The sequence below is a fragment of the Lissotriton vulgaris genome, chromosome 7, assembly GCF_964263255.1.
Source record: "Lissotriton vulgaris chromosome 7, aLisVul1.2, whole genome shotgun sequence".
NCBI classification, from domain to species: Eukaryota; Metazoa; Chordata; class Amphibia; order Caudata; family Salamandridae; genus Lissotriton; species Lissotriton vulgaris.
The window spans coordinates 147217493-147234886 of record NC_141695.1 but is presented as its reverse complement, the minus strand read 5'-3'; positions in this window follow the sequence as shown (position 1 = coordinate 147234886).

Sequence of the window (17394 nt, the reverse complement as noted above, 5' to 3'; positions counted from 1 at the left end):
TTAGGTGAAAGCTATTTGCTCCATGTTTTAGGGAGAGAGAACAAGCACTCCAGCATTGGTTAGCATTGTTAAAGTTCACAGAGTCCTAATGCACTAAAAGAGATATTAACATGCGAAAATGCACACAATGTGATCTTATACAGGTGAGTTCCCATTTTTGCCAGAAAGTGCATAAAACTCAGGACCGGGTCCAGATGGTATTGTTGTAGTTAAAAGTGTCTTTGTGCCTGCTGTCAATACGAGGCGAAGTGACGCCACAAAAGCAAGGCCTGGCTGCTCCTTAGCAGGAGCCTTACCCTTGCCCCACCCCAGATCCATTACTGGCACTATTCACTGGTGCACCGGCCTTGATCCCTTTTACCCTTAAGCCCGTGTGAGCGAACCACAGGCGATGACGAGCTGAGCTCGTCATGAGCCCCGGAGCACCGTGGCTCATGACGAGCTCAGCTCGTCATAAGCATGGAGGAGGTTAACTATGCCACTAAGGGAGCATTCAGGGGAAGCCCTCACCTGGCATAACAGAGGCTATGAAGGATCAACCTAGTTAACGGTGAGATCGAGTTTGTCCTAGGCCAGCCTTGGCAGAGGCCTCTGCTGGGGGTGCACGTACCAAAGCTTGCTGGATGCATGTTATGGGATCAATGTGGGCTGGTCAGGGAATACAGGCTATCTTGCTAGGCTAGCCTATAGATCAATTCTGTGTTGGGTGTTGTGTAGAGACTGCATCCACTTTAAAGTCAGGGATACCGGATGTGTTTTTATAGGCTTTCTCTGGATCTAAGTAAGCAGACAGGTTGTTTCGGGATACTGTCCCGAGATCCGGGAGACCTGCTTGTAAGCTACAGGTCGTGTAATGGCTAGGTGACCAAAAACTGTTGCCAGCAATCTAATTAGGCTGATTAAAATAGAAAACAATGATTGTATCTCGTCAGTCGTTTAAAAAATAAACAGATATGGAGAAAAGCAAAATACAAATATATACCAATCTATATCATGCTAGAATATACTTCATCGCCGATTTCTGCTAAGAGTCCAAGGAAAGCATCAAAACACACAAGATGATGGATGTAATGTTGCACAATGGCAAAAACATTCGCCCCCATTCACGGATCTGGGTTTAATCAATCGTTATTTTGCTCACCAAGCCACCCCAATTCAGGCATGGCCATATGCAAGTCAGTCTTGAACCTGTGCCTCATCGGAACATCCAGACCGAACTGCCAATCCATGTCTTCCCTGGACCGTAATCAAGCATCCTAGGACCAGTTTCTGGCTATCAGACTTCATCAGCCAGGATAGCTTAACTCCAGTGGCGTAGTGAGCACGGGACCCACGTCAGACGTTTAAAAAATAAACAGATATGGAGGAAAGCAAAACACAAATATATAGCATCCTATATCAAGCATTTCATGGGGATGTGGGAGTTTCTTAGCAGTGTGGTGAGGGGTTCCATATAAATGTTGAAAAGGTTTGGGGAGAGAACTGACCCTTGTGGAACTCCTCGGCTAACTGGAAGGGGGTCAGATTCAAAGTTGTTGATTTTTATTCTTTGTGTACGGTTATGAAAAAAGGAGGAGAACCATTTTAGAACCGCCTTTTCAATGCCCGCTCTCTCCTGGAGGACTTTGAGGAGCAGGGTGTGGTCCACAGTGTCAAATGCGGCCAACAGTTCTAGGAGGATGAGAAGGCTACATTGGTCAGAGTCGAGTGACATGTGAAGATTGTCTAAGACGTTTAGGTTTGCGATTTCGGTGCTGCAGCCCTTTCTGAATCCTGATTGGTGTGGGTCCAGTAGTTTGATGTTCTCCAGGTGTTGGGTTAATGGTGGAAGAACACATCTTTCTAGAATTTTGGAAAGGAGAGGAAGATTCGATACCGGTCTAAAGTTGTTCATGTCCTTAGGGTCGAGGCCTGTTTTTTTAATAGCGGCGTGACTTGTCCAATTTTGAGGCAGTCTGGAATGCATCCCTCGCTCAGTGAGCTGTTGTTGATCTTGCACCAAATTGGGGCTAGTGTAAGCTTCAAGTCTTTAGTCAGTCTCGAGGGTAGCTGATTGAGGGTGTGGAAAGAGGGTTTAGTGGTGGCAATCAGATTGTTTACCACTTCTTCCTGGACGGAAGGAAGACCAGCGAGTAGGCGTGATAATTGAGGTACTGATATTGGTTGCTGGTGTCTGGATTTCCAAGTGGGTGGCGGGCTTAATGCTGAGCGATCTATCAATTTTGGCGATTTTTTCATTGAAAAAGCTGGTAAAGTTGTCACAGTGGTTTTTGGACGCCTCCATGTTGGCTGTCACTGGTTTAGATGTTTGGGTCTTGATGATGTTAAAGATTTCTTTGGGGTGGTTTTTAGCATTGTCTAAGGTGGAGCAGAAGAATGTTGTATTTTTGCTCTTGATGAGATTGTTGTACTTTCTGCGTGCTGCCTTGAGTTGATCCCGATGGGGGAGGAGGGGTTGTTTCTCCAGGTTCTTTCTAGGGTTCTGAGTTGCCTTCTTTCCTCATTTATGTCTGTGGTGAACCAGGACCTGGAGGTGGTGCTTCTAGGTTATTTTAGTTTCAAGGGAGCCAGCCGGTTCAAGGTGAGTGCCAAGTTGGGATGGTAGAGCAAAGTGAGTTCCGTGGTTGGGAGGTGATCTGCTGTGTCTGGGAGGAACGTGCTTAGACCTTCTTCCAGTTTTTCTCGGGGGACTTGGGAAGTGTTCCTGACCCACAAAGGAGTGGCCAGAGTGGAGGGTTGGGATAGGGCCGGTTGGATGATATCAAAGAGTATGATGTGGTGGTCGGACCAGTCCACGGGGATGATGAAGTCAATAGTGATTGCATTTTTTTCTGCGATGATTGCATCCAGGATGGCTCCTCTATGATGTGTTTCCTCTGAACAGTGTTGGATCAAGTCGTTGTCTAGCAGGAGGGTGTTGAGAGATTGAATGAGCAGGTTTTTTGTTTCGTTCCATTCTAGGTTGAGGTCAACCAGAATTATGTTGTAATCATTGGTGAGTGCGGTTTGGGTGATCAGGTCCGATATCTGCGCACCAAATTCGGTGAAGTTGCCTGGAGGGTGGTATAGGAGGTGGCATTGAAGTGAACTGTTTGTGGGTAATTTGATGCTGACCCAAAGGCCCAAAGGCAAGAGGGACTTTCTAGGATGGAGAAATTACTTTTTTGAATAATTGCAATGCCGCCCCCTTTGTGCTCAGGTCTATCTTTGAGGATAGTTGCGAAACCGGGTGGTACCAATAGGTCCATGATGGGGTAGGACAGAGAGTTCAGCCAAGTTTCCGTGATGAAAGATACATCAAGGTCATGGGAGAGGATGGCTTCTGCTATTTCCATTGCATGTTTGACCGCAGACCTGCTGTTGATAAGCATACAGTTGAAGGAAGGTTCATCATTTGTTTTCGGAATGCCCAACTTCACTTTGGGGATAGAGGAAAGGTACAGAGCTCTTCGGTGCGGAGGGTCCCTACCCAGTCCCGTAATTACTTGGATCAGGGAGGTGGGAGTAGAGTTTAGGGGCAAAGCCGCTGCTAACTGGATATTGGGGTGATCGTAGGATGCGGCGACTGCAGTCGCTTCCTGGGGAGAGAGGGAGGGCCTGGTTCTACTGGGCCTGTCTGCTCGTGACTCATTCCAGGGTTTGGAGAGAGATGGGCGAGAACCTGGAGGGGTCGGAGACTGGTTGAGGGGAGGTGAGTCATTCCTAGTGGGAAGTGGTGGGATGGAGGTGATGTGGAGAGATGGCTGGGCAGAGAGATTTTCACTAGGGAGGATAAGGTTTCCTTCAGGCCATGAATCAGGGTTCCAAACTGCGCTTCCGGAAGATCGAGGCGTTCTGTCATCTTGTCTGAGGGGGTGAGGAGGGGAGGATGGGCGGAGGTGAGCCTTCTGGGTGAGGGGCCGCAAGTAAAATCAGAACTGGTGGGGAAGGGAGGAGGAGGGGGTGCTGATTCTGGCTCAGAGTTCGACAGTGGAAAGGCGTAAGGGGGAGGGGGGATGTGGTCTAGTTGGGGATGGGAATAGAGTTCCTCTCTGGGGTGGTGGCAGAGTACTTGAAGGGAAGGGGTTAGCAGGGGGGCTGTGTGTCGGATTTGCTTGGGAGTTGGGATTCTCCTTGGACAGGTGACTGAGGAATGGGAGTTTTGCGGATGATGGGGTTGGGGGCCGCGGCTCAGTTGGGGTTGTGAGGGGGACTGAGTTCTGGGAAGCTGGGAGAGATTCGAGGTGGAGGGGGTCGGGTGATAGGCGGTGCTATGGAGGCTGGAGGTGCGGGGCTAGTGGATTGATGAAACGTGGGGGGATGTGATCTCTGTGTTGGCAAAATTAGGAAGAGATGGCTAGAAGGTTGTGAGGTGCTGCTAGGGGAGGATAGAAGGGTGTGAGTTGTGGGATGTTGCTGTGTTTAATGCTGGGAAAAGAGAATTGAAGAACTCGAGGTTCTCGCCTTTGGCCTGAATTATTATGGTAACGTTATCAACGATGGTAATAGAGATGTCTCCGGTCAGGGACTGTTGTTTCAAGGGGGAGATGGTTAGTTTACCATTGTGGTCCGTGATGGTGGTTTTGGAGACGTGGAGGTGAGAGTTGAAGATAATGACCCAGAGGTCAGGTCTGTTGGTATGGAAAATGAAGTCCATTTTCCTCTGCCCTCTAGAAGATCAGTGGTAAGTGTCAACAACTAGTGTTTCGGCGTGTTGCCTGATTAATTTCTGTTTAAAGCGTTTTTTGCTTTGAGGGAGAGACTATGGGGCCAGGTTAAAGCGAAGGTGTTCTGTCCGTGAGGTGTCAGGAAGTTAAAAGAGTGAGGTAATTGAAATTTTTATGGTCAATTGTGTCCCCTAACGTGTACCCCAACGGCTCGATGTACGAGTTTCAAGTACATGTAATTTCCCTCCACAACCGAATCTGAAGACGCAAATACATTTGCGTCCAACGTTAACATGTCCTCTATCAGTTCCACCATGAATGGATCGATAATTCAGTTCCTAAGTATGCCGTGCCACCGTCTTTATATGGTGCACTTTCACGTTTTCTCCTGGCTCTGCCGAGCTAGGCCCTGAATTCTGTTTTCAAGCCACTTCTGTCTTTGCCTCTGAAAGCTGCAGCATGGAGATACATCCCTGACCTCTGCCTTACTTCCTGCCAAGCGAGCGGTGCCCGGCTCAGCCTGGTCTGTCTGCCAAAAACAGTATTTTACCTTCAAGTTATCAGCGTAGCCAGCTCAGCTCCTCGAAAACACATTCCTGCCTAGTGATTTAGGTAAACATATCCCCGGCTGCAGAGCAAAGGGTCAAGCCTTCCTGTTCCCCTCATGAAATTCATTGCTCCCGTTACCATGGTAGGCCCCAGCTCCGTGCATTGCACTTAGACACATATGCATTCAGTATAGAATAGCCTCTGCCCAAGAGACCTTTTACTCTAGATTAAACATCCTCCAAACACTAGATATCAGATACGTTATAGGGACAGGTCGATCTGACATGCCAGACTTCTGTCTCCTCTACTAGTGCTAAAAGTCAGACCCTTAGCTTCCTCCAGATGCACGTCAATTACACGTCATATTAGCTGCGCGCGCATTCAAGTCACAGGTTTCGGCTGACTTTGCAAGAATTCTTTATGCATCCACCCACTTATGACACTTTTCTGTGACGTTTCTAGTATACGCCTTATAGCACACCCCTGTTCACGCCTTTTTGCTACGCACATGTGTTCTTATCATATACATTTCACTTGTCACGCCTACTGCATTCGCTGCTACTGTGTCATTTTACTATATATGTCATGTACTGTTAATAAATCGTTGACATCTTTCCTGCCATCATTGCATACCCGAACCCTTGTATTGATGGAATAGATTTCCATGACTCGAGTTATCATTTATGATTAAAGCCCGTATGACTCTGATGCCACGGACTCTGCCTCTCATTTGATTGAGCTATTTCTTTACTTGACCGAAATTATCTGGCAAACTCGTATACGGTAAAATATTTACCACTAGAGGGGCATCTAAAAATTGTCTAATTGCATGGCCAGGGGCATCTTCGGTCGGTAGGGGGAGGCGAGGGTCCTCGGGTGTAGGGGCGGGGGGTGTTATGTCGGGTGGGGGCTAGGCTGTTTGATAAGGGGGGAAGATGGGTATATCACACTAATATCACTCTTTAGGGGAGGACTGTTGGTGGGAGGGGGGGAGGGAAGCTGATTGCCAAATAGGAGGGTAGTAGGAGCGGTCAAGGGACCGCTCTGGGGGCGGGCGGAAGAGGCTTGGAGTGCAGAGGCCCTCAATTCTCCTAGTTAAGGGAGTGGGTAGGATCGGAGGCCTCACTAACCTGGAAATGCTGAGGCATTGAGAGACTGTTCTGCAGGAGCTGCCCTGGATCTTAGCAGAGTGATCCTCTTGAGGGCTGAGCTGGGTATTACCTTCCCAATGTTCACTTGAGGATTTCATCCAGGGGGGTCCTCTAGTTGGGTTGCTATGGGTCACTCCGCCACCTGGATGATGAAGGGGGGGCGTTGCTCCTGGGACCAAAATGAATTGAAGTGAGGAAAGGAGGCTTTACTGATGCCTTATAGGATTAGGCGGCCCCCTAGAGTTAATGTGCGAAAGGCGCCAAGTCCTCGGGGGAGTCTTAAAATTAGAAGTTAAAGGCGGACAATGGTGAGCTTCCCACTCCAGGCTTGAGCATTTGGTGTATGAAACATGGTGGCCATTTTAAGGTCAGGCAGCCTCTTTGTCTAGAGGCGAGCTGGAGCTTGCTATTCTCAGGTGAGGCCGTGCAATGGGTGTCCCTTTGGGATGAAGCGCGGGTCCGCTTTCCTCGATCCGGCGCAGACATCAAAAAGGTCCGATCTGGTCAGGGTGTCCTCATTTTTGGATGTTGAAGGCAAGCGGGTGGCCATTTTGAGGGCAGGCAACCCCAGAGGAGAGTGGCTGCCATTATACCGATGATGAAGCCAGCATTTACTTATAGAGGGGAATCAGCAGCTGGGACGGAAGTTTATTGAGGTCAGTCTTCTGCTTATGACCTCCGCTGGGCCATCGCCAGGTGGTTAGAGTCCATGCCATTTGCTCCTAACTTGAGAAGTCAATGTCTGGAGTTGACGGCCATTTTACAGTCAGGAGGCCTCAGATGGGAATCCAGTTGGGGCTCGAGGTTCTTCTGCAGAGCCACGAGTTTGGCACCCCTTAGGGACGGCGTGGGGTCATCTTGCCGCGCTCCAGGGCTGGGAGCTAATTGGGGCCGTTACCGAATGTATGGCCTCACTTTTTTCCCCCAATGGTCTGATTAGCGGGCGGCCATTTTTGGGGCAGGCAACCCCGGCGGTTAAAACGCAGGGTCACCAGTGATGCCCGCGCCCTCCCGCTGAGGGTCCCCTCCTCTGCTCCACTACACTAGGAGGACAGCGCTCAGCCGGAGCCTCGGCTGGGCCCTCAGATTCCGTTGGGCGAAAGGGTCCGGAATCACCGCTGCTCGTGGCCGCAGGGCGCTGCGAGCTTCGGCGCGGATGCCACGGGCCAATTCTTGGTCTCTCCACACTCTGGTGAGTGCTAGAATAGGCTTCCACTTTTGGTTGGGTGTTCCTTTGGGGCAGGGAGGCTCTCCGGTGACCGAGCCAGGTAGGGGGGGGGGGGGGGCTCCGGCGGGTTTGGTTGTGCACTTCGACCACTATGCTGACTCACCCGTGTATTCTGGAAGTTGAGGTTCTTAGGTTTTCGACTTCGTCCCGTATTCAGCCGCTATTTTGTGTCCCGTTGCCATTTTGTGTTGCCCTCACTCAGGCAGCACGGCGAACGGAGTGTTTTTGCCTTTTCCAGCTGCCTTTTCCGTGTCTCTTCTGTTAAAAACCCCCTGCCCTTGTTTACGAAACCGCTAATCCATGTCTAGGTTGATTGATCCCTGTCCCGACTGACTGTTTGGCTCTCCCTATTCTTTCCTTACTTTATCTTATCCGACTGGCCTTCGCTATTCTCTCCTTGTATTCTCTTGTTACACAACTACACTTTGAGGCACACAAATACGTCCTCCCACCTGCAAATTGGATTGTAGGCACTATCACTGATTAACTTGTGGGGAGGGATGACACACAGGGTCTGATAGAAGGGCGTATTTGGGACACTTGATAGCTTGTTTTCCAACTTTTCCTATTGGCTAGCCTTGTATGTATTGGGAGTATACGTTGTAAATATGTGTGCTATAAAAGATTGTGCGCCACGGAATAAAGTAGCAGTCTCCTAAGAACCTACTCTGTACTTATGGGACAACTGTGGTTAGCTGCAGCTAATAAACCTGGTTTTCTATGCCTAACAGAGAGTCTTGTGTCTCTGTCCGACAAGGCAGGTGAACTCGGAGATTTAAGGAGTGCCCAGTGCCGCAAGGCCCATAAGGCCCAACGTGGGGCGGCTTCAGTGGTAGCGGTTCAGCCCGAGGGTCGTGAGGAGCCTCGCAAGAAAATTCCGGAGTATTCGCGAACCACGTCAAGCGACCTCAGCATGTCGAAGTGGACAGAAGGTCTTTTGCAGCGCGGCTACTCCTTTCTTACGGCTGCTGACGACTGCTGCCCTGACTGCCACCTTGCCTTGGCCCCTTTGGTGACGACTGGTATTGCCAGACGTTAGACGGATCTCTGTTGGCGTAAGAGAACACTTAGTTAAGTATTCGTGGGTAGCGCCCACTTCTTTGTTTTTTTTAGGGGGGTTTGTTATTTGACCATAGCCGAAGCCAAGGGGTGAGTACGTTTGTGCTGTGTTATTTGCTCTAACCCCTTGAAGTTTGTAAGCAGACCAGTGAATTAAAAATGCCTGGTCTTAGCAAGTTTAGGAAGCTTTGCTGTCTTGGTTGCAATAAGGATTCCCGGCTGGAGGACTCTTGTCCAATTCCTCCGGTTGGAACTCCCACTTATGAGCTTTATTCGAAACATGGTGTTGGCCCCATTGCCTTTAACAAGGCATGGATCCGATACACACAGAAAGATGGTGTTCTGCAGTAGCCACAAAATGGTAGCTTTGAGCCTGACATATTAGACAATCTAGAAGCAATTTTGTTCAAAAGAAAAGCCCGGCCCGAAAAGCCCGGCCGGCAATGTTTGACTCTTTACGCCTCTAGCATAAGGAAGCCAAACAGAGAGAAATTAAGCAGGTAAAAAAGAGATAAAAAAGTGAAAGGTATGACCATTATACAGGCTTCCAAGCAGTTTAAAGATAAAGAGATTGATCAGGCGATTGAAGTCTTAGAAAGACAGCATCGTATGGCAATAGATAGATGTTACCCTGTGTTGCCTACTTCTCCACAGAGAAAGGATCTTGACGAAGATCCCTTAATGTCCCATTTGTTGAGATTGCCTCCGCCCTATGTACAAGGTGCTAATGCAACCCCATTGTTACCACTTGTCCAGCCACCTGTTGTTCCGCCATTTATCCCGGCTCTCCCACAATTGTCCCTTTCAGTATTGACACCCCTGCCTCCTTCGCCACTGACTCCTGACCCTCGGACTCCTGTACCTCAGTCTTCTTTACCCCCAGTTTCTCTTGTAACTGTCAGCTCCTCTCCTGCTTTGCTTAATAATTTGTCTCCCGTTTTACTGTCAGATTCTCCCACAGCTCGTAAACGATTGGTCGATACTGTTTCTGGCCTTTTTCTCCCCTCTTAGGGTCTTTTAACCTGACTCCTGCTCTTTCTCGAAGGCAATCCAGTAGTCAACTCCCAGGTCCCGACGAGCGAATTGTGTTGGACCCTCTTGCTCACAAATGGATCATGAGTGGTTCACAGTATAGCATGCTCGATATCATGAGCACCTTTCACCAGTGGAATGCGCCCACGCAGAGATATGTTTTTAAGGGTATGTGTGACACTCTTGTCAAAGGATGGGAGGATATGGATTTAGGTTTAGCTCCCCAGGGTCTGTTAGACGTACAGGCTAAATTTGATAAAGGACTTATTGTGGGTTCTGAGGTTGAGGACGCGGTGAGGGCACTTGTCACTCTCAGGTCTTTATTTTCTTCTCAGGCTTTTCTTGAACCTGATCATGCAGTTAGACAGAAAGTGAAACATTATCCTATGAGAGAAGTTCCTCCAGTATGGGGAGTAGAGGTTCCACAGGCAGGTAATATTCCGCGTGTCCCTGCTCATTTCCAGCGTATATGGGTGCATGTCCCCTGGAAACAATCTGAAGTTTTGGCGCTTGAACAGTCTTTAACGGACCCTCATAAAAATCCTGCTGGGTATTATAAAGAGCTGTCCCAGACTGTTGATGCGTGTATCATGAATTTGGCCGATATTGATATGCTGATGGGAAATGTAGTCCCACAAGCGTTATGGGCTCAGATTCGTAGGGAGGACCACAACCAAGCTTTAGGTGGTAATTGGGCTGCTATAACTGCCGCGGATGCAGCACAGGTAGGTGGTGCTAAACCCGATGATTTGATTGCACAATTGCCTGGTAGGATCATCACTTTAATGAAAACGATGATACCTGCCTTACGTGTTAACTGGGATAAGTTAGCTGCGTATAAACAGAAGAAAGATGAGTGTCTCCGATTTCTTTACCCGTTTCGAGGAGACATTCATCGACCACAGTGGTCAAGATATGGGTACTGAGGATGGACAGCGATTATTCGTGGATAAATTTGTATTTAATTTACTTCCAGTATTATCGCATAAATTGAAAGACTCCGAAAGTTCGTGGGCTGTTTCTTTGTCTGCCCAGATATTAGCCACTGCTCAGTATTACGAGAATAGGGATAAGGAGGAAAAGGATAAACTCGAGAAAAAGACTAAAGGATTCAAAACAAAGGTTCTTTTGCAACAGGCTTATCCCCCTCATTCTGCTCTGCGCCAATTTCAACAGCCTCCCCAGTTTCAGAGGTTGTTACAGAAACCTGACCCCTTTGTTCTGCGACCTTTGCTAGGTCCTAAACAGTGTGCCTATTGTAAAGAGGAAGATCATTTAAAAAATAGCTGTCCGGTTTTATTGCAGCGTAATGGTGGATTGCCAGGGCCACGAGGCAGTGGTGGTTTTCAATCAGCACTCAGGGGTAGAGGGCGAGGCGCGTTGTCTCAGGGTCAGCGTTCCTTTCCCCCTCAGAATTCTATGAATTATGTTGACCAGCAGAATACTCAGTCTGTACAATATTACAATGAGGACTATTGTGCTGAAAGTGAGAATCAGGATTTTCACACTAGCTAGGACAGCCAGTGGATCAGAATGGGTCTTATGTTGAAGTTGTTGCATTGGGTGTTTCAGAGCCATTTCTTTTGGATACTGGTGCAATGAGAAGTTCTATCATTCACTCCAAACTCCCTGGGGCACCTTTGTCTGGCTTAACAAACGTTTCTGTAGGATTCTCTGGCGCCCCAGTTCGAAACCCGGTTTCTTGCCTTTTGCCTATCTCAATTGGTCCTTATGATTTGGAGGCCCCGCTCATTTTAACGACTGGTTGCGGCGAGAATTTGCTGGGTTTGGACTTATTGAAACATCTTCATGCAACATTGTATTGTTCCCCCTCTGGTGTACATCTTACTTTAGGTAAGAAATTGGTTTCTCCTATGTATTTGTCTAAGGACCAACTCCCACCCGAATTGCATTCCCTTCCTGCTACGCTTTGGGCTACGGGTCCGAATGATGTTGGTCTGCTCCAAATTCCACCTTACGTGGTTACTGTCAAGCCTAATGTTAAAATTACCACTCATTCCTCAGTATAACATTTTCCACGATGGTGAAAGAGCTCTGTTGGCTATCATCTATGATTTAGTTCAGAAGGGTGTGGTTGAAGAAACAAGAGGAAATGTTTGCAACAGTCCTTTTCTACCTGTTCTTAAACGGACTGATTCTTCTCAACCCTCCTGTATATAGTTTTATGATTGATCTCTGGGAGGTTAACAAGATTGTTGTACCCCAGTTTCCTGTCGTCCCAGATATCACTGCCTTGCTCACAATGATACCTGCTTCAGCTGCCTGGTTCTACGTTATTGACCTCAAAAATGCTTTTTCAGCATTCCTATTGCTGAGGAGAGTAGGGATATTTTTGGCTTCTCTCTCGGAGGCCGATGTTTCCGATTCAAACATGCACCCCAAGGCTATTGTGAGAGTCCCTCCATTTATATTCAGGCTTTGAAATCTCAGATTGATGCTTTCACTTTGCCCCCAGGTGCCACTCTTATTCAGTATGTGGATGATTTATTGGTTGCTGCTGATTCAGAGGATGTTTGTAAGAATGTGACTGTTTCGCTGTTGCGTCATTTGTCTGACCTGCATCACAAGGTGCCACCCTCTAAACTACAATATTGCCGCCAAGAGGTTACCTACTTAGGTCATCTCTTGTTGAAGGAGGGAAGGCGATTGACCCCAGAACGTATTCAAGCAATCGCACAAATGTCTGTACCATCCACACAAAGGGAGGTATGTGCCTTTCTGGGCATTACCTCTTATTGTAGACAGTGGATTCCAAAATTTTCTTTGTTGGCCAAACCTCTGCTGGCACTTACTCCGAAAGACACACCCCAAACTCTTCCTTGGACTGACGAATGTCAGAAGAGTTTTTCTAACTTATGTACTGCCTTGTGTTTTGCCCCTGTGTTAGGTACTCCGGATTACAGTATGCCTTTCACACTCTACGTTCATGAAAGAGAAGGTTGTGTGTTGTCAGTTTTAACGCAACAATTTGGAGACAAACAACGGCCATGTGCCTATTTTTCAGCTACATTGGATCCAGTAGCCAAGGCATTGCCCAGTTGTCTCAAAGCTACCGCAGCAGCAGCGATCTCCATTCGTCAATCTGCTGGATTGGTACTGGATAACACTCTCGTTGTTATGGTACCACATGCAGTGGATACTCTTTTGAACAGAACAAAAACACAACATCTCATGAGTGCCCGCTTGTCTGGGTACGAGCTGACGCTCTTGGCTAGTCATTTACACATCAAGCGATGTGATACTTTTAATCCAGCAACACTGGTACCCATTCCAGAAGAGAAAGACACCCAAGAACAACATGATTGTTTTCTCCGTACAGCGGAGGAAATGAAAGGCAGAATAGACTTAAAAGATACACCACTCGTGGAACCGGATGGGATCCTATAAGTGGATGGGTCTTGTTTCAAACTTCCCAATGGCGAGACGACTTCAGCCTATGCTGGTACCACCTTTTATACAGTAGTGGAGACAGCACGCATTAGACATAATTCAACCCAAGCAGCTTAACTGATTGCCCTGACGAGAGCGTGTGTGTTGGCTAAGGGAAAGAGAGTGAATGTTTACAACGATAGCCAGTACGCCTTTGGCTGGCTCATAGTTTTGATCGTCTGTGGAAGGAAAGAGGATTCTTTACTTCCCATGGGACATAAAATACAGCATGGTCAGTTGGTAGCTGACCTTCTCGAATCGCTTGCTTTGCCTACCCAGATAGCAATTGTAAAGTGTAGTGCACATAAAAGGATCACTGATGATGTGGGTCGCGGGTATGCTTTTGCAGACAAGGTAGCGAAAGAAACAGCGAGAGATGCTACAAGTCGCATGTATGTTGCAGGCCCTGCAAGATGGGTCAGAGAAGGAGGAATGTGTGAGGACACAATAGAAAGTGTGAGAATGATTCAAGAAGAGGCTACAGAGAAGGAATTGAGTAAGTGGAGAGAAAATACGGGAATGCTGGATGCGACAGGGTGTTGGACGGAATTGTCAGAACACCAGCGTTGGCTGTCACCAGACGCCCATGTAATGCCTGTAGTTACTATGGCGCATGGTCCAGCCCACAACAGTGCGAAAGGGATATGCAAACTTCTGGCTCCAATATGGCAGAATGAAGGAATCCCTAAATGTGCGGAAAATGTGGTGAAACATTATATCGTTTGTTTGGTGTATAATCCAAGAATGGGAAACCCAACTCTGGCAGGTCAATTTGCTTCCCCTACGCATCCTTTTGAAGTATTACAAATCGATTACATTCATATGGAACGTTGCAACAATCTTAAGTATGTTCTGGTGGTGGTGTGTGCCTTTTCCAGATGGATAGAGGCCTACCCCCTAAAGGCTAATACTGCTTTGTCCACTGCCAAAGCCCACTTGAAGGAATTATTGGTTTGCCGCGAATTGTCTGGAGTGACAATGGAAGTGAATTTGTAGGCCAAATTATGCAGAAGGTGTGTGCGGGTCTTGGTATTAGGCAGAAATTCCATGCGGCAAACCACCCTTAGTCAGCAGGCTTGGTAGAGTGCTATAATGGCACTCTCAGGCAAATGGGTCTTGCTTGGCCCGATACTTTACCTTTGGCACTCCTATCTACGAGAACAGCTGTACACTCTTGCTTAGGACTCAGCCCATACAAGGTTGTTTTTGGGCGCCCAGCTAACGTCTGGGGAGTCCCTCGACCTAAAAAGCACTCCGATATTTCGTATCCTATGTTGATTGACTACTTACATGACCTCACCACTAAATTGCGTGTTCTTCACCAACAGGTTCTAAAAGCCTTCCGTTTTCTTACGAAGGTTCCGCTTGGGCCTATTTGGCCATGTTTTCCAATGCATACCAGAATCAACTTCGACATCTTCCTGTTGGTCCATATGGTGGTGGAGCAGATTTAAGTCATAGATAAAGGGAATAGTGGCTATGGCTAGAATTGCCTTAAGTGGTAAGATCCCCGAGCGTATGATGGTTGGAACGTGACTCGTTACGTTACTAGCCTCACAGATAAGGCTAGATGAAGGAGATCCCCACCAATTTTGACCATACCTCATTGAGGCAATTTGTGTTTACAGATAAACAGTCAAAATATTAAAAACCAACAGGAAAAGAGTGTTTGTTCCCATACATACATCTATTCATCCCAGAGTTCTTCACCGTTAGTGACATCTCAGAGCACATACTTTGTCTGCCACGACAGAGCCTACACGTGGCTCCCCACCTACTTTTCAGGAACGTGTTATGTGGTTTTCTTCTCCCTCCGACATACACTGCTCCTTCAGGTCATCACAGAAAAAGATATGGCAGAGGGGTTATTGATTCCAAAGACACAGCAGGACAAGAGGGAGGGGACTTTTTCAAAGGGTTTCTTCCTTTCTGGGGTCCAATGGCCAATAGCAGAAACATTAGACAGTTTGTGTTGTTGAGGCTACCATAAATGTGACTTCTGGAGCCTTGAGTAATCTAACAGCCGAACTTCAAGCGGACCGCTTTATGACTTTGCAGAACCGGATGGTTCTAGATATTGTTCTTGCAGATCGTGGAAGAGTCTGTAAATTGATCGGGTCTAGTTGCTGCATTTATATTCCAGATAATGCCCCTACGGTATACCAAGCCATCTCTAAATTGCACATAATTTCCGAGTCAATTCACCATGACACAGGAGATGGTCTGTGATGGGATAGATTTGGGGACTACTGTCCACATGGGGATGGAAGGTATTAACCTTTCTTGGAATGGTTTTGGCCATCATTTTCTCTTGTTGTCTTTGTTTACAGTGTGGCCCTGCCATCTGCGGTCTTTGTGTCACCATGTGTGTCTCAAGGCCTGTGTCAGAGAACATTAAAATGATGTTGCAGCAACAGCTCAACGACCTCATGGCCATTGACGTCGGCTCAGACTAACTTGAGTCCTTTGTGTTTTGCCTGAATAATGGCAAAAGGAGGATCTGAGGTTCTTCGGTTTTCGACTTCGTCCCGTATTCGGCCGCATTTTGTGTCCAGTCGCCATTTTGTGTTGCCCTCACTCAGGCAATTGCAAAAAATACAGTTGATGGACAGAATGCAGAACAATGTCTTACATTCACCCCAGTACAAAGATCTGGGCCTAAATCCATAGTTTTTTTGCACTCCAGACCACCCTAGGTCAGACAATGGCTATATGCAAATCAGCCTTGAACCTGTGCCTCATGGGAACAGTCCAGTCCGAACTACCAAGCCATGTCTTTCCTAGACCGGAATCAAGCATCCAAGGACTGGTTTCTGGCTATCAGCCTTCTTCAGCCTGGATAGCTTGACTCCAGTGATGTGGAGAGCCTGGGACTCACGTCGGAGCATACCCAGCCCACTCGGGGTGAAAATTGCAAAAAACACAGTTGATGGACAGAATGCAGAACAATGTCTTACATTCACCCCAGTACAAAGATCTGGGCCTAAATCCATCGTTTTTTGCACTCCACACCACCCTAGGTCACTCACTCAGGCAGCACGGCGAACGGAGTGTTTTTGCCTTTTCCAGCTGCTACGTGTCTCTTCTGTTAAAGAATAACCCCCTGCCTTTGTTTTTTACGAAACCGATGTCAGGGACTGGCCGAGTCCACTAATCCATGTCTAGGTTGATTGATCCCTGTCTCGACTGACTGTTTGGCTCTCCCTATTCTTTCTTTACTTTATCTTATCCGACTGGCCTTCGCTATTCTCTCCTTGTATTCTCTTGTTACACAACTAACCTTTGAGGCACACAAATACGCCCTGCCACCTGCAAATTGGATTGTAGGCACTAGCACTGATTAACTTATGGGGAGGGGTGACACACAAAGTCTGAAAGAAGGGCTTCTTTGGGACACTTAATAGCTTGTTTTCCAACTTTTCCTATAGGCTAGCCTTGTATGTATTGGGAGTATATGTTGTAAATATGTGTGCTATAAAAGATTGTGCGCCACGGAATAAAGTGGCAGTCTCCTCAGAACCTACTCTGTACTTCTGGGACAACTGTGCTTAGCTGCAGCTAATAAACCTGGTTTTCTACACCTAACAGAGTGTCTCGTGTCTCTGTCCGACAAGGCAGGTGAAATCGTAGATTTAAGGCGTGCCCTGCCCCGCCAGGCCCATAAGGCCCGGTTCTTCAAAGTCCGTGGTCGCGGGTACCGGTTCTTTTGCGGGGCCCGTTGCTGGACGTGTCGTCGGTAGGGGGGGTTGAGTTGGGTCGTTCCGGATGGCGGGATTTACACTATATTGATCCCTTGTACCATAGCTCAACCCAGTAGATCCCTCCTTGTGGACATCTTACTGGCCTGCCCTGCCATTTCGGCCTGGCAAGATAAACCTGTTGCCTGACCTAGGCTTTCGCCTTTTATGCATACAAGTCCACCGTATGATAGGCATGGGACAACCCAGAGTGCAGCAAGAAATGTATTTAAAAGGCAGGACATGTACTTGTACATTTTCATGTTCTGGTATTGAAAAGTCCCCAAGTTGTTTTTCGCTACTGCAATGTTAAAGGGATAGTTAAGTGGGTGGCACAATGAGTGCTGCAGGCCCACTAGAAGCATTTAATGTATAGGCCCTGGGAACATGTAGAACACTTTACTAGGGACTTATAAGTATATTAAATATGTCAATTGGGGATGAGCTGATATTACCATGTATGGGAGAGAGCAAGCCGTTAATATCAGATTAGAAGGTAAAGTGCACCGACTCATAAAGACAGCAAGAGCGAATTCAGGAAA